The sequence below is a fragment of the Macaca fascicularis genome, chromosome 11 (assembly GCF_037993035.2).
Source record: "Macaca fascicularis isolate 582-1 chromosome 11, T2T-MFA8v1.1".
Classification (NCBI taxonomy): Eukaryota; Metazoa; Chordata; class Mammalia; order Primates; family Cercopithecidae; genus Macaca; species Macaca fascicularis.
The window spans coordinates 25,114,083-25,132,947 of NC_088385.1; positions in this window are offsets into that span (position 1 = coordinate 25,114,083).

Consider the following 18,865-nt stretch of genomic DNA (forward strand, 5'->3'; position numbering starts at 1 on the left):
CCCCCACCCCCATTAGCCGGTCCCGTACCCGCGGCCCGTGTGCGCGCGCGCGTACACACACACACACACACACACACACACACACACACACACACACGTTCACGGGCGCAAGCGAGCGCGCTCACGAGGAGGTGCGTGCACTCCGGGGTCCTCCGCCTCGCCTCCTCCCTGCAAGGAAAGGCACTGCTGCATCCAGATGTGCAGGCAGCTGGTGCCCAAACGCCAGACCTCAAGATGTCAAATTGCCTTGGAGGCGCGCAGCCTTTCGGATTAAAGGATCATTGGTTCTTAGACGTCCTTCTTGCTCTTCTTGCTTGTGATAAGCGATAAGCTTATCGCAACCCCGACCTTGGAAAAGCGCCACCCGCCTGGACCCACCGAGCTGAGGGAGTCGCTGTTAGCCATTTCTGCTCTCCTCGGGGCCGACGCATAGCTTGGGTACCTCCTAGCGGTCGCCTATTCTATTTGCTTAAGCATCCCGTCAAGCATAAAGTGTGCAAGGACAAAGAAGGAACCTGGTCAGCTTAGTCATCACGAAAACAAAATCTAAGGCTATAACTCCGTTTGTTCAGCCGACTAGGCTGCGATGCCTGGTATCTTTCTCTAGCATCCTTCTCCACTGAGAGGTAGAACTTGAGAAGTTGATGCAAAGTTATTTACCAAAAGCGAAGTAGCATCCCAGATGACCACTTTGGTGTCATTTTCTCAACAATACTGCGCTCTCTTAGTTGAGTGACCTACTGCCCTCCACCGGCAGGCGCGCCCCAGAAATCTCTGTCCTACTTAGGTAAATCAGTAGAGACAGGGGAAACCTTGAAATCCCAGTCACATCTTACCACAGTGGAGGCTAATACAGATTCTTTAAAATGAAGATCATCTTAAGTCCTGCAAAGTTAACCAGTCAACTCTCTTCTATTCTGGAAAAGGGGAAGGGAGGAAGGAGCTTTTCCTACTTGCCTGGGCTTTGGATAAATCATCTGCCATCTCTGATCTTATAATTTAAGTAAAACACAAACCATTCCCATTTCTCTTTTCTTCCTCAAGTTCAAGGGATATTTGTAGAGTAAATAACAAAGAAATAAACTGGCAAACAAAACTAAGGCATATTACAGTTATGAAGGGGCTATGTAAATGTTTCTCCATTTAATATCATAATAATGCATTAAAGTCATGCTTTATATCAAAAGATCTGTGTAACACAATGTGCTGTTTTTCTTTCTTCTGCAAACTAAGAATTCTCTTACCCTGGTGGGCTTTTGCCCACCCAACAATCCAAACTTATTCCCTGCTTTTTCTTAACGTGAGCCCCAAATCTAATCAGGCCATCGCTCTCACCCTTCCAAGTCATACTACACTGGTCTGTTCTCCCATTACTATAAAGAATACCACTGAGACTGGGTAATTTGTAAAGGAAAGAGGTTTAATTGTTCCACATGGCTGGGGAGGCCTCAGGAAACTTACAATCATGGTGGAAGGCAAAGCAGGCATGTCTTACATGGTGGTAGGCAAGAGAGAGAATGCATGTATAGGATGAACTGTCAAACACTTATAAAACCATCAGATCTCGTGAGAACTCACTATCATGAGAACAGCCTGGGGGAAACAGCCCCCATGATCCAATCACCTCCCACCAGGTCCCACCCTGGACATGGGGGGATTATTGGGAAAACAATTCAAGATAAGATTTGGGTGAGGACACGGAGTCAAACCATATCACACACAGGTCTCAGTTCTGTCACAGTGTTGTGATCCACGCATGGGATGTGTGTTTGGTTTTTTTTTTTCTCCCCATGTATAAATCCAGTGCATTATTCAAGACCAAGCCAAGTAGCTAGAAAGTTCTCATTCAATAATGTATTCCCAGGCCACCTAAAACACAGACTTTATGGGAACTCAATAAATATTTGTGGTTTCTGCTTCTATTCTCTTTGACCTCCTGCTCTGATTTCATAGTATTTGCTGGCTCTGACAGATGATTAAACACTTAGTTGTGCTGTGTTGTGTTGTGTTGTACTGCTAGCATTTTTCATATATAACTATGTCTCACCAACTAGGCAGGAAGGGTATTTAGTCTTATGTATCAAATGACAAGCCTGTGCTTTTGATCAAATTAGGACTCCACATGGCATGGCTAAGTGTCTAGGAGAAGAGAAAGAACAATATTTCCCATTTTCTTCATGTTCCTCTAGGTACCAACTCAGGCACTTCAACAAATAATTGTTGCTTGGTTTTACAGTGAGATCCTCAAACTTATTCAGTCTATTGCCAAGGCATCACTGTTTAAGGAAAAGTATGAACCCCCAAGTTTTAATGTTTTAAATAAAATATTTTGACTGATATTTAGCCATCTTGTTTGTATGACTTATAGTAAGTAGCTTAGGTATTCTTTTATACTTCTGCATCTAAGTATGCTTAGTGGACACAAACAGGATTTCCTCAGGGACTAAACAACTTTTAAAACTCTATAAATGTGGAGTAGAAAAACGTAAAGGCAAGAGTCCAGATTAAGCAGAATTATCAGTGATTTGAAGTAAAAATTTTAAAAGGCCATTCTTCAGTCTCTGCTCAAGTTCTTCTTGTCAGAATGGCTTGGAATGGCCAGTCAAAAGCATAAAATGATGCCTGTTTCACAACCAATTACAATACCAAGGTAAATAAGGTTGTAGATTGAGAAAGGTTATAAACATAGTTTATCTGAATAAATGCATTTATTTATCTCCACTCCCTATTGTGACCTCACTAAAAGAACAGTAAAGGACTAAAAGAGAAAAAAGATTCAGAAGAACAGGAGAAAAAGAAGGAATACAAAAGCAGACAAAGGATGTCAAAAAGTTCACAAGGAGGAATGCAATTAAACAGGTGTTAACTGCCTTATCAGGAGAGAAAAAGGTCTGGGCCTTCAAGTAACTCTGTGTGTGTATGTGTGTGTGTGTGTGTGTGCGCGCGCGGAGCATAGAGAGAAGCCAACAAGAATCAAGCTAATTTGTACTACAGGGTTCTTGAAAGGCTCAGAAATAAAAGCACCTAGGACCTCTGGAGATGGAGGTAATGAATTAAACGAAGTAAGAGGTTTGTTGGAAATCTTTAAAAAGGAGCAGTTGAAACATCTAGATCTTACTCCCCAACCTGGCTTAAAACAGGAAGTTAACTCTCTAGAGATTGACCAGCACAAAAGGGAAGACCTACAGATTCTGATATGTGCAAGAAATCTCCAATCATATGGCCAAATCCCTGTCTAACACCCTCTAGTGAGACCCACCAGTGGATAAGCTCTGCCTACACAGAGTTTTGTGGCCTCTTTTTAAGGCCTCCTTCTTAAATATGAGGGGAGAGTCAAGGATCCCTAGACATTTAAAGAGAGTCTCCAACATGAAAGCAGAGACAGGCCAGGCGTGGTGGCTCAAGCCTGTAATCCCAGCACTTTGGGAGGCCGACACGGGCGGATCACGAGGTCAGGAGTTCGAGACCATCCTGGCTAACACGGTGACACCCCGTCTCTACTAAAAAATACAAAAAACTAGCCGGGCGAGGTGGTGGGCGCCTGTAGTCCCGGCTACTCGGGAGGCTGAGGCAGGAGAATGGCGTAAAAACCCGGGAGGCGGAGCTTGCAGTGAGCTGAGATCCGGCCACTGCACGCCACCCTGGGCGACACAGCGAGACTCCGTCTCAAAAAAAAAAGAAAAAGAAAGCAGAGACAAAACAAGCAAATAATCACACACAGAAATCAACCCTAAGAAAAAAATGCTAACACAGGAAACATAAGAAATCTTCAATAAAAGCCATAATTAATATTCTCACATGGGCTAAGACACAATCCAATGAAGCAAGAACAAGAGGAATGTTCAGACAACAAAAAATAAAGTCCTTTGAAACTGAAAATATGGTAACAAAATATATAACAGAATTCATAGAAAAGTTGAATTACAAAGTTGAAGAAATATCTCAGAAAGCCGGCCAAAAATATAAAAGAGGGTAAACAAGATAATAAGTTATAGACTCAAACAAAAAATCAATATCTAAACAATAAGAAACAAAAAGGAGAAGATTTTCAAAGACATACTAAAAAGAAATCCTAAAATTTAAGGGTTCATTAAGGACTCAATATAATGCATTTTTTAAACCCACACCAAAGGTATATAACAGTGAAATTTTACAAAATAAGAAAGAGAAAACCATGAAAGATTAAAAAAGAAAAATGCATTCAAAAGATTGGAAATTATGTTGGAATTAGATTTATTTAAAGCAAAAAAGCTGAAAATCAACTTTACTTGGGCTCATCAAAGAACTAAAGTTACAAGTCTATTCCCCCCTCCTCCAAATGGAGAGATGAACAAATCCAGAGCCAGAGTTGAGGTATGTTTATCTGGAGCATAAGATGTTGAAGCCATAAACTGGTAGGAAAGCTTAAGTGGTCATTTGGAATTGGCATAGTGGAATTGCTGGAGGCTGAGTGTGGACTAGAGTGAAAGGGAGAAACTCCTGGGGATCACAATCAGGAACTCCTGGAGATCATGGTCAAGTGGGCATCCACACTTTTAGGAGTTTTATCTCCAAGAATCTCACTGATACAGGATGGGGGCCAGGGAAGTATTGGGTAAAGAAGGGCAGTGTCCCTGGAGAGGGCTCCACCCTCAGGCCTGTGCCCACAGACCTAAGTGAGAACAGGCACTCCTGTTGTTGTGCCCAGATGTTGCATTTTCCAAGACCACTCTGGCCCACCACGCCCCCCATCCTGTTTTCATATAAACCCACGGCCTTAGCAGGCACAGATGCAAGCAGCTGAATGTCCAGCAGAGCAGAGGAACACACCAGCAGACTGGCAGACCAGTGATGGTGGAACAACATGGCAGAGAAAGAGAGAAGGGGAGGGACATGTGGATGCCAAGAGGAGTTCGGCTGGGGGCGGTTAGAGAAGAGTCTGGCTGCTGGGCGGCCCAACTCCTGGGGAAGACCACATTTCCACTCCATCCCCTCATCCAGCTCCCCATCCATCGGATGAAAGCCACCCCCACCACTCAATAAAACTTTGCACTGAGCCTTCCAGCCCACATGTGATCCGATTTTTCCGATATACTGGGCAAGAGCTCAGGATACAGAAAGTTGTCACACTGGCTCTCTGCTCTTGCAGTAAGGCAGAGGGTCTATTGAGCTGATTAACACAAGCCATCTGCAGACAGCAAAGCTGAAAAAGCACACTGTAACACATGCCCACTTGGGCTTCAGGAGTCACAGATACCCATCCCTAGATGCTGCCATGGGGTCAAAGCTCAAAAGCGCTCCCCACAGCCTCTGTGCCTGCCCATCTGCATGCTCCCCCTAGGAGTTTGAGTAGCAGGGCCATCAAAAGAGCAAGCCACACCCCTGTTGCATGTTCTGTGAGGAGAATAAGGGAACTCTCCTGTTTCATCACCAGGTTTGCAGGAAGAGAAAATAAGAAAGGTCATCTTAGGGTTCTTACATGGGTAGGGAAGAGTAACCACTGTGAAATATACCCAGAAGATTATCCACAACAAAGCCCTACTCTTCGGAGCAGAAAACCTTACCATATCATTATCTCATCTTGGGGAAGGGCATTTCTTCCACTCCAATCCCCTCTAGGCTTTCTGTCTCTCCTAAGCTGGGAAAATAAAGCTAAGAAACACTTGCCAAGTTCATTGTCCAAGGACACAGGGCCACTAAACACTGAAATGTAATAATAAGATTATAGAACATTTCTCCTCCCCTATACCTTATCACCACACCAGTATGGCTCTGATATAATATCAACGGATTACAGCTGAAAAAGATACAAGACACAGATTCTCTCTGAGGAGAAGTACTTAGACAAGCCCAGATAGGAGAAACGAAAACTAGAACATTGGAGAAATTTGAAGACTCTGATACTCACAGCTATAGCAAACATTAAACACAGCCCAAATCTTAGCCACATTAACATAAAACTTCACACTTGAGGGCCTGTTTACCTTTGCTTGTATTACCCAATACATCATATCTGGCTAACAAATAATTATAAGGCAAGAAAAAAATTCTGAAGAGATAAAACAAGCATCAGAACCAGTCACAGCACAAAACATAAGGCATACATGTTGGAATTATTGGACAGAGAATTTAAAATCACTATGATTAAGATGTTAAAGGCTTTAGTAAAAAAGTAGACAACATGCAAGAATGGATGGCTGATGTAAGCAGAGACATGGAAACTCTAAGAAAGAATCAAACAAAAACGCTAGAAATCAAACACAAATGAAGAATGCCTTTAACGGGCCCATCAGTGATTGGATCTGGCTGCGGAGAGAATCAGTAAGCCTGAAGACAGTTCAATAAAAATTTGCCAATATGAACCACAGGACAATTTCAAAGGGTGTAACATAAAAGTAATTGGAATACCAGGGGGAAAAAAAGAAAGAAAAAGGAACAGAAGAAATATCCAAAGCGGTAATAGCTGAGAAATTTCCAAAAGTAATGACAGACACCAAACCACAAATTCAGGAACCTCAGAGAACACCAAGCATGATAAATCACTCACACACACACACACACAAAATACATGGGTATATCCTATTCAAACCACATAAAACCAAATACAAAGAAAAAAATCTTGAAAGAAGCCAGAGTGGAAAAAAACACCTTACCCATAGACGAAAAAGTTAAGATTACAACTGACTTTTCATCAAAAACCATACAAATAAGCAGATAATGGAGTGAAATACTTGAACTGTTGAGGGGAAAAATCACAACCAATAAGATTCTAAATTGAGTGAGACTATCTTTCAAAAGTGAAAGATAAATAAATACTTTCTTCAACAAAAACTGAACTGATTCATCACCAACAGATTGACCCTGAAAAAAATATTGAAAGAAGTTCTTCAGAAAGAAAGAAATGATACAGGTGAGAAACTCAGAGCCACATAAAAAAAGAAAGAGCATTAGAGAAGTAATACATTGAGGTATAAGCCAGGTTCAGTGGCTCATGCCTGCAATCCCAGCACTTTAGGAGGCCAATGTGAGAGGATTGCTTGAGCTCAGGAGTTCGAGACCAGCCTGAGCAACATAGTGAGACCTCATCTCTACTAAAAAAGTTTTTAAAAATTGGCTGGGCCTTGTGGCATGTGCCTGTAGTCCCAGCCACTCAGGAGACTAAGGCAGGAGAATTGCTTGAGCCCAGGAGGTCAAGGCTGCAGTAAGCCATCATCATGCCATTGAACTCTAGCCTGGGTGACAGAGCAAGAGCCTGTCTCAAAAGAATTAAATTAAATTACATTAAATTAATTATGGCATAATAAAATATTTTATTTTTCTTATTTTTAATTCAACTAAAAATAATTGTAAGAGTGATAGTAATAACAATGTATAGAATGATCATAGCATACAGATAAGCGAAGTGAATGATAGCAGTATCATAAGAATCAGGAGAGAGGAATTGGAAATACTTTGTTATAAGATACCTGTACTACACTTGAAGATGTATAGTGTTATTTGAAGATAGACTTAGAAGAGTTAACAACATATGTTGAAAATAAGAGTTTAGAAAAACTCAAAAAATAAATATTGCAATCTCATATCATACAACTGATAAGGCTGAGGGTCTATTGAGCTGATTAACACAAGCCATCTGCAGACAGCAAAGCTGAAAAAGCACACTGTAACACATGCCCACTTGGGCTTCGGGAGTCACAGATACCCATCCCTATATGCTGCCATGGGGCCAAAGCCCAAAAGCACTCCCCAGAGCCTCTGCACCTGCCCATCTGCATGCTCCCCCTAAGAGTTTGAGTAGCAGGGCCATCAAAGGAGCGAGCCACACCCCTGTTGCATGTCCTGTGAGGAGAATAAGGGAACTCTGTTGTTTCATCAGCAGGTTTTCAGGAAGAGAAACTAAGACAAAAGATTAAATGGAGTCATATAGAATGTTCAGTTAAAACCAGAGAGGGTTGAAAAAGAAGAAGAGGAAAAGTAGGGGAAAAAGAGCAAGCAAACTTTATTGAAGTGGAAAAATAGAGACCCTGAAAAAGAAGTTCTCCCAGAAGAAAAAATTAAGCTGAGAGACCACCTGGTAAGTTTGAGTGTGTTTAGAATGAACATTGTGTTAGCTAGTTTTCTATATACTAACTAAGCCAATGTAAAAACAAGGCAATAATTAACTCCAGATAAAATGAAAAGTTGTAAAAGAAAAGAAATATTTCAATATATTTAATCCCTAATCTTAATAACATAAACAATAAATACTAATTTAACAAAAAATGTGATATAATAATATTGGGTGAGAGTAGGGTAATATGAGGGTATAACACAACAAAATTCTATCTTCCTTAGAAGGAATATAATAGATCACATTTTTAAAAAAGATCTAGGAAAGGCAATGTAAGAACATTATTTCAAAATTTGAACTAACTGCCTAAGAAATAACTAAAACAGCTAAAAAGGATAGCCTCTGTGGAATAGTGAATTAGGGATGGGACAGGTAGTACTATTTGTTTGTTTGTTTGTGTATTTGTCTATTTATTTACTATTCTAAGCCTAGTAGTTCTGGTATTACTATATGGCTTCTTAAAACATGTGCTTTTATTCATTCCATAAAATAAAAAATATAAATTTTAAATAGAAAAAAAAAAAAACAAGCAGGAAGAGAGCCAAAGGATATTCAGGGAGATTATTTAGAGTCTTGAGATGTTTGCAGTAAAGATGAAGAAAAGAGGGTGGATTAGAGAATCATTTAGGAAATAAAATTGATGGGAGTTGAAGATAAATTTGAAAACAGACATGAGGGAAACGTAGGTGTTGAGAGTAATTCATAGATTTCTGGCGAAATAATAAAATATGCTATTCTTAAAGACAGCAAACACCAGAAGGGGAGCAAGTTGGGTTTCAGGACTTGAATTTGGTTTTGGACAAGTGAATGTGAGGTGCCTTTGAGACATCCAGGTAGAAATATCTTCTGGGCAGGGAAGTATTTGTACCTGGAACTCAGAGAAGAGATTTGGGTATGATATATATTTGGAAATTACATATCTGTAGATAATGACATCGATAAAATTGTTGAATTAGTGGAGGAAAACACAGGGCAGAAAGAAGACTACCTAAGATTGAGCTATAAATACCCAACATAAAGGTGGACCCATGGAAAAGAATAAGTGTGTAAAAGAGTTAGAAAAGGACTGGCCCAAGAGGGAAAGAAAACCCAGAGAGTATGGTGTCATAGAAAGCAAGGGAGTATTGAGTGGCAGAAGACATGATAAATGGTGTATAAAGAAAGAATATATTTCCTTTCATATGGTCTATTTTTTTTAGGTGATCCAAGGTCAGAGTCTGGTTGGAATATCAAAGGACAATTTTGTGTACTGATATTTAATCATTTCAAAAGTAGTTTTAGCAAACTATAGTTTGAGGAGAAAAACAACCATTTTAGTGTACAACAACTGTTCTAGTATTTCAAAAAAGGCTATTTCAGATGCATTAAAAATAAGAAAAGAGGAAGAAGAGCTACCACTGAGACACTAAGTTGACACTTCACATGTATAAACTCATTCAATCCTCACAAAGTCCTGGGATGTACTATTTATTGTTATTCCTATTTTTGAAAGGAGCAATTGAGGCATATAGAAGTCAAACAATTTACATCATTTTATTCTTTTTTAAGGTCTACCTAGAAATATCTTGAGAAAACTTTTTATAAATGGGTAGCTTCCTTATGGAGTAACCTTAAGCAACAGAACTGAAAGGGCTTCAGGGTTCCCCAACCCCCAGGTTGTGAACCAGTACCAGTTCATGCATGGCCTGTTAGCAACCGGGCAGCACAGCAGAAGGTGAGCGCCAGGCAGTGAGCATTACTGCCTGAGCTCTGACCCCTGTCAGATGAGCTGTGGCATTAGATTCTCACAGGAGGACGAACCCTGTTGTTAACTGCAGATGTGAGAGATCTAGGTTGCGTGTTTCTTTTGAGAATCCAATGCCTGATGATCTGAGGTAGAACAATGTCACCCTGAAACCATCCATCCTAAAATCGTTGGCTTAGGGTATTATTCTTCCCACAGACATTCAGAGATTACTTAATGAAAGTGTGTTGACCTTTTTGCATGGAAAAGAATATATTATTAACTTTATGTATGATAAATATTTGTCTTAACCTTAAGAAAATCCTAAGTCCGTAGGTTATGGGTAGAAAGAGGAAAGCAATGGTGAATGTCCCCCAGCTGATCAGTGCTAAGTTCTTCCAATTCTTTCTTTGTTATGTTTTTAGAAGACAATCTTCCCTTTTTAGTCCATTTGCTACCATCCCAATTCTGCTTCTGGTTTTTCTTTTATCTCCTAACATTATCTTTTCCAGCAGTTCTTCAACTCATCCATCTTGTGTACCACTGACATATTTATCTTTCTAAGACACCTTTAGTCACTCCGTCCTGCACTTAAACAAGAACCACCAGTTGCCTACAAATACGTGTCAAAATCCATAGCCTAGCAGGCAGGATAAACCACAATCTCAACAACCCTTATTCTCATCCTTATATCCTCATACACCCAATTGCCTGCATCTGAGTCATTCTATACTTTGTCTCAGCTTTCTTGGACTTACTTCATGCATGTAAGTTCCTTCATTTGAAATTCTGTTTCACTTTCTCTGCTTATTCAGATCTTAACCATTTTCAATATCCCATTCTTTTCATGAATGTTTATTTTCTCCTGCAACATTCCAGGTCCTGATCATCTCTCCCCTTGTGATTTTATGCCAATTGTTTGTAAACTTCTTTCAGCAGTGCATCAAAAACTATTGCAACATGATTTGAATTTTAATTTTATTTTCTTACCAGCATATTGGAATTACATGATTTGATTTCTCAATTTTATTTTGAGCTACTTGAGAGTAGACACCAATCGCATACAACTAAAAAGCCACTATTTTAATCCAAGTCACTACCATGGGGGTAAAGATACAGCTATGAACAAGTCAGACAGAGTCCCAGTTCACACAAAGCGTATTTTCTCCATCCTTTCTAGCACCTGCCAGTCTTTTCTGTGTTAATGGAGCTAAAACTGTATTCAGTGACTATGCTTCCCCATAACTCCTGCTAGCATATCATAAATCAGACTTTTTATGTTACACAAAATGTCCATGGAACATGAAAAAATTATCAAAAGAAGTCTATCTTCCCAACAAAGCAAATAAATTCCCTCCTTCTCCATACTCAAATATCTTTTCTCCTATCAGTAAAAATATTCATAAGAAAATTTGTATTCACTCTTGTTCCAGTTGCTGTCTTAGTCCATTTTCCTATAACAGAATACCAGAAACGGAGCAATTTATATAGTAAATAAATTTATTTCTTACAGTTGTAAGGGCTGAGAAGTCTAAGGTTGAGGTGCTACCTTGGTGAAGGACTTCTTGTTGGTGGAGACTCTTCCCAACGTGGATCAGGGTATCACATGGTGAGGGACTGAGCATGCTAGCTTAGGTTTCTCTTCTTCTTATAAAGCCACCAGTCCCACTCCCATGATAACCCATTAAACCAGTAACCCATTAATCCATTAATGAATTAACCCATTCAGGAGGGCAGGTTCCTCATGACCCAGTCACCTCTTAAAGGCTCCACATCTTAATACTGCCACATGGGGGATTAAATTTCAACATGAACTTTAGAGTAGACAAACATTCAAATCCTAACAGTGATTTGGGCTGGTTTTATTATGGGGACCATGTTCAGGTAAATTCTTTGTATACTTTGTAAGGTCATCTGTTTCATGAGACCCAGTGGAGACTAAATGCCCACTCCCTCTGGCATGAGATATTCCCTTTTTTTCTAAATGTCAGTATATACACTATATCAAATTCTAGGTGGATTACAAAGCCACCTAATCTTTCTGTGCTACATTTTCTCTCTTCTAAAATCAGACAATTATAGTTGATAGTCTTGAAGATTCCTCCAGTTATAGAATTCTATTATTATATATACGTATATGTATAATAATAATATATAAGTATGCATATATCTATATAATTACATATAATATATCTATATTACATATAATTATATCTATATAATTACATATTGTATATAATTATACATATACATAATTCTATTTTTATACACATATACCCACATATATATGGGTAATATTCTCGAGCCAATATTCATTGTCTGGAGAACTGATTGTTAAAAGAGCATGACCTCCTCCTCCTTCTTCTTCTCTCTCTCTCTGTCACTCCTCTCTCTCACCATGTGATCTCCACGCAATTGGCTTCCCTTCACCTTCCACCTTGAGTAGAAGCAGCCTCTAGCCCTCACAAGAATCATCTGCTGGTGCTGTGCCTCTTGTACAGTCTGTCAGTCATGAACCAACATCTTTTCTTTATAAATCCCCCAGCCTCAGGTATTCTTTCATAACAACACGAATGGACTAAGACAGTTGGCTTTTGGAAAATCTCTTTTATACAATATAGTATATTTGACAATATCAAAACCAGATAAAATCCCTAATAATTCCTTCAGCTCTACTGACAGAAATAGAGGCAATCCTGCATTGTGAGAAGGACAGATAAAGCCTATTCTAGTGTTTCTCAAACTTTGATGTGCATATGATTCACCTGGGGAATATGGTTAAAATTCAGATTCTGATTCAGAAAGTTTGGAGTGAGGGCCTGTCATTCTGAACAATAAGTCACGATCCTTAATTTGTCAAAAGTCAACCAATTTGTACCACACAGAATATAAATGCCTTTTTAATTTGTGGCACTGTGCGTGTGATGAAACTGATAGAAGGCATCTAATGACTAGTGACATCTCATCATAGTTTAGGCTTGCCACAGTTCCCCACCCCCGAATGTATCCTTCCAGCCTGGTGCTTCATTATACCTGGGCACTTCCCTGCGAGTACATCACATTCTATTGTAAGCAACATGCCAAGGTTCATGTCATTCAAAGATGTTAGCAAGCCTAATTCTCAATCAGTTTGGTAATGGGCAATATCCATTTGCATATTTCTTTATCATCTTTCCAGACCAACTGTCAAGCCCATGGCTGTCCTTCTAGTTGTACTTATCTGACTTAACAGGTCTATCACAATTGTGAAGCTTCAAAAGGACTGTCATCTCCACTTGTCTCCACATACCAAGCCCAATTACTAAGACCCAAAAGCCCCTTTTAGCACATTGCAGCCACTACTTGTTAAGGGACAACAAATGTTGCCACTGTGTATTTGTGGTATGGGTGAAATTCAAGAATTGTGCTATTTGAGCCTATGCAACTCTTAGATACAGTTCTGAGTAAGTCATAAAATTTCCATAATTATCCTTTTTGAAGTTCCAGGGATGAATTATCTGTGATATATGATAAGCATGTCAAGCCAATATTCACTGTCTGGAGCACAATCCCAACCCTATCAAGATGAGCTTGTCTAGCACTGTCTGTATTCACATCTGGTATTGTCAAATAAGCAAAGTAGACCTTGATGTACAAGGCAGGCAGCGATGTGGCAAGTCATCTCTCATCACGCACAGTTGCCTTAACAGGCTGTCATCTTGGTTCACGGCAATGCAGAGTATCAGCTACAGATGCCAAAATCACAATGTATCCTCCAGTTCAAAGAAAAGTTTTCTCTAAAAGCTACAAAAGAATAAATACAATAAATACAACCAACATAACACAACCCAAATGGCAACTGCAACCTGCTCATATTCAAGAATCATCAAGGGATGCTAATTAATGTATTTTCTCAAAACTTCCCAAGTACATTCTTTGAGTGAATTTTATAGCATGGATTCAATCCAATCTTTTTTTTCAGGGAAAAACAAATCTGGGGGCTTTGCCTAGCATTGGCCATGGTTCCACACCACATCTGAGACAGCTAAAAATATTATTTTCCTGCTGTGAGATGTTGTCTCAAGAAAAGAATGATGGTTCCCTTTCCTAGCATTGTTACCAGTTAAATATCCCATTCCCATCTCCTACAATTTCCACTTGTTTGCATTTATTACCTAGTTTCAGCTTCCATGGGTGGGAATTTCTGCCCAATCACAAGGCAGGTAGCAGACATAGCCTTGTAAGAGGTTCCTTTTTTGCCCCTGTCCAAGAAAGTAGTGTTTAAAAAAAAAAAAAAGTTAGGGATAATGGGACTTCTACTACTAAACAATAAAGTAGCACATATGGTCAGGCCTCAGTTAGCCATATGACAGAAAGTCACTATCCATCTCACTCTATGCTAAGAATACACTGAGTCAAATTAGGAGTAATTTAAAGAATGTCCTGAATACTGTCTCTCTCTTCCATACACACAAGGGCAATCCAGACCCGAGACATTTGGACACAGGAAAACCAAAAAATTTTGTGGCAAAGGAGGAATACAGAATCACTGTGATGGCATCGAACCCTATTCCTTTTTTCCCCAATGCCATATTCCAAAAACTTGTCCAAAAGATGTTCCTCCCCTTTGCTGCCTATATACTTGGATGAAACATGTTCACCCAAGTGAGTCAGCAATCTTTTCATGCCTCATCACCCCTTAGGTTTATTAATAGGTATTCTAATTGCTCATCCCAGTTCTCATCCAAACTGTTACTCTGCGTGTGATCAGGGATACTGGTCCATGCATTATTATTTTTTTAGTTCAGTTTTTTACATTGCCAGCAGCTAAATGCATACCTTAGTCCAATGAAATGTGATTTGCGGGACCAGACTTGGTGCTACATACCTTAAATGACATTCTTAACCATTGCTTGGGTGACTAAGTAAGAAAAGACCAAAGCAGATTACATGTCTACTTCAGGCAGGACCCATGTCAAGCCAGCTGGGACTACTAGTGAGGGTCCCAGGTATCCATTTGCTAGCTAAATGCCAGCTCCTAAACTCAGGGAATCTTACCTAAAGCCATCTTTAGATGATTCTTTTATTCTTGACATTTACCTTATTACCAGCTTCAATGAGAGACAAAGAAATATATCATTTTTCCATCCAACATTTCATAACTTGAAATGCTGCTCGGGTTATGTACCTAAGTAGCTATTTCTAGAGGCTGGACAAGACAGCCTCTACATCTCAGTCCTCCTCTGAGCCACCAACTGCATTTTTCTGGTTGGCATATACATAGGCCATTTTAATTCATCCTTGGAGTTCCTACAGGGATTTCATAATTACAATCTAGGAAGGAAAGAAGAAGGGAGGGAGGGAAGGCAGGGAGGGAGGGAGGGAAGGAGGGAGGGAGAATGTGTTGCCTGACTATGCCTTAAGGCCTTGGCAAGTCCAAGCTCTTACTGTTCTATGGGTATACTGCCCTCAATTTTGAGCATTACTCGTTACCCTTGCTTCTTCAGCCAAGGTTTTATGACCTACTGATCAAATGGGCTCAAACATCTAGACTGCAGCGCATCCTTGATTTGAGGGCTTCTATAAGTAAACCAGGAAACTCACTTTACTTTAACAAGGAGAGAAACCTATGATTAAAACCATCCAGCACCAAGAGCTGGCAGTTTTGGGGGCTCCTGTTGTTGGTCCTAAGAGCAAAGTAGCAATATATTTATGGATACAGTGTCTTCAGGGCCATAGCAAGTGGAGCATTCCTATAAATATACCATTTCTATTTTAACACTGAACCCTGTTGAGGTGATCCTTCCTTATCAGAATGAATCTGACATTACCTAGGACATCAAGGTACTTTAGGTCTCAGAATTATTTGAAATCCCTGAGTGGTGGGAACAATCACCACTAAAGCCCAGTAAAAGGGCAGTAATTGTCTTCTGAAGGGGCCATATTTTGTCTTGACATCAGGTATCTTCAAATTCAATTTTCTTCCAGCAGTCACTGCTTAGGGCAAGGAGAACAGTGTTAACAACTTTGGCAAGAGACTACAGTCTGCACATATCTATCTAGATAGTAAAACACTCCAAAATAATTTGTACAGTAGGCCAACCCAAATAGTGCTGTTTTGGGTTACAGCTCTCTGTAAGTCTTCAAAGCTTGTTTTTATTTTGGATATCTTTCAAATTCATATTTTTCTTTCTTGTCACTCGATATATTTTAGCTAGCAAGATGCCCAGGAACAGCGTATGGTGTCCCCCAAGTCCAGAATGCCCCACAGATTTTTGTGTCTCCTTTCTTACTAGCAGAGTCTAGCAAACACATTCGTTTATTCTCTGCCTTCTGTGGACTGTCTCTCGTGGCCTCCAATCCAAGTCACTCTCAAGTGTTTAACTGATTGAGCTGTATTTTAACCACACAGATTAGCCATCTTCATCTAGTCATAGATGCCAGTACTGTTCTCAGATCCTCCTGGGCTTTCCCCTCTGACAGGGAAACTCCTGTTATCATTAATGCATATACCAACTTGCATTTGACTAAACCTTACGTCACCAACTCGTCAAAATATACCGGAGAATTCAACTACCTGTGGTAGAGAATGGTGAGTGTACATCAATCATTCCCCTGAAAAGGGACATTTTGCCAGATTTCTTCTAAGACTAGGACAGAGAAGAAAAAAAATCACCAAGACTCTCACAGCATCCCAGTCATATTACGCTATTGGATTTCCTGAATAGGTTCACCCATGTCTGACACGATGAGGGTTACCGATGGAGCTACTTGGTTTAAGCCACAGTAAACAAGTTACTTTACAGGAGTCACCCATTTTTCTTCCCACAAGCGAGAGAGGAACAATTGTCAAGCAAGCTGTTGGAAATTAGTGTCGTTCTACTATATTTTAATATTTATTTTTATTATTTTTTAAATAAATGTTATTGTGTATATTTGGGGTTTACAATATGATGTTATTGGATACATTTAAACAGTAAAATGATTACTGTAGTGAAGCAGATTAACATATCTATCATCTCACATGGTCACTTTCTTTTTGTCGCAAGAGCAGCTAAAATGTGCTTATTTAATGAAATCCCTAATAAAATCTAATTTCATTAACTGTAGTCCTCATGTACATTAGATCTCTAGACTTGTTCATCCTACATATCTGCTACTTTGTATCCTTTGACCTATATCACCCCATTTCCTTCACATGCCCCCACCCCAGTAACCACTGTGTTATTCTCTGTCTCTATGTATTTGACATTTTTAAAAAGATTCCATATGTAAGTGAGATCATTAAATACATTTCTTTCTGTGTCTGGCTTATTTCACTTAGCATAATGTCCTCCAGCTCCATCCATGCTGTGACAAATTGGCAGGATCTCCTTTTTTAAGGCGAAATAGTATAGTATACTGTCATATATAGTATAGTATCATATATCCATTTGCCCATCAGCAGACACTTTATCCATTTGCCCATCAGCAGACACTTACACTGTTTCCCTATCATGGGCATTGTGACTAATGCTGTAATAAACATGAGAATGCATATATCTTTATGAGTTAGTGATTTCGTCTCTTTTGGGTATGTGCCCAGAAGAGGGATTGCTGAGTCATATGGTTGTTTTATTTTTAATTTCTTTAGGAATATCTACTATAGTGTTTATCCACTATCCTCTATAGAGATTATAGTGTTTATCCATAAAGGTGTATCCATATATCCATAAAGGCTACACCAATCTACATTCATACTATAGGATTAAATGACTCTGTTATATATTTAAATTAAAGCTGAAATTTCTTTTTATCCTTCTGGGATTTGGGTATTGCTTAATATTCACTATGGAGGAGGGTTTGGACAATTCTAAGATTTCTTAATTAACATACTCAATTAAAATCAGGCAAAGGGTAGAAGAAATCCCAGCAACAGCAAAGCCTTCCATTCACAATTACACTTCTTCCCACGATGCACTCAGGTGCACGTTATGTGTGTTGGGTTTTTGTTATTGTCTTGTTTCTTTTTCACTTTTTTTGTTTGTTTTGTTTTCTTTTTTGAGACCGAGTCTCGCTCTGTCGTCCAGGCTGGAGTGCAGTGGCGTGATCTCGGCTCACTGCAAGCTCCTCCTCCCGGGTTCACGCCATTCTCCTGCCTCAGCCTCCCAAGTAGCTGGGACTACAGGCGCCCGCCACCATGCCCAGCTAATTTTTTGTATATTTAGTAGAGACGGGGTTACACCGTGTTTGCCAGGATGGTCTCGATCTCCTGACCTCGTGCTCCGCCCGTCTCAGCCTCCCAAAGTGTTGTATTTCTTTAATACTATTTTTTTTCCATTTGTTTCAAGCATGCTTGTAATTGATTATTGAAACCTTTTTATGATGACTGCTTTAAATTTCCTGTTGGATAGTTCCAACGTTTCTATCAAGTCAGCGTTGGCACTGGTGAATTTTCTCTTCTCATTCATGTTAAGATTTTTCTGATTTTTACAATAAGTTATTTTTATTGTATTCCGGGCATTTCAGGTATTCCTATGAGACTCTAGGACTTATTTAAATCTTCTGTCAAACAGTTTTTTTTTCTGACACCAGGCCAGTGTGGGAGAGGAGAAAGGAGGAACCTTTTCATTACTGCCAGATGGGGATGGAAGTCCAAGCTCCCACTGTGGTCTCTGCTGACAGCACAGGGGAAGGAAAGGGCTCATTATAGCCAGGTGAGGGTGGAAGTCCAGTTTCCTCACTCAGCCTTTGCTGAAGGGGAAGTAGCCCATTTACTCTGGGTTGTAATGGTTGCATTAGGGTAGTTAGTATCTAAAATATTTCATTCTTTCTAGACTGCCATTGTCATGGTCCCTTAGCTAGAGAAAATTGCTTTTCTTTGGGATTTTTTTTGTCTATGCCCATTGGTATTTCCAGACTGCCCCATTCTTCAGCGCCCAGTCCAGGGTATGTAAATCAACAGCAACAATAACAAAACAGAAACAAGAAACTCTGCTAAAGTTTCTACAAGTCCCAGGTCTCTAGCTTGTCATCTCTCTACCTTCAAAAGTCTTCTGTGTTTGCTTCATAAATAATGTTTAGGATTTTTAAGT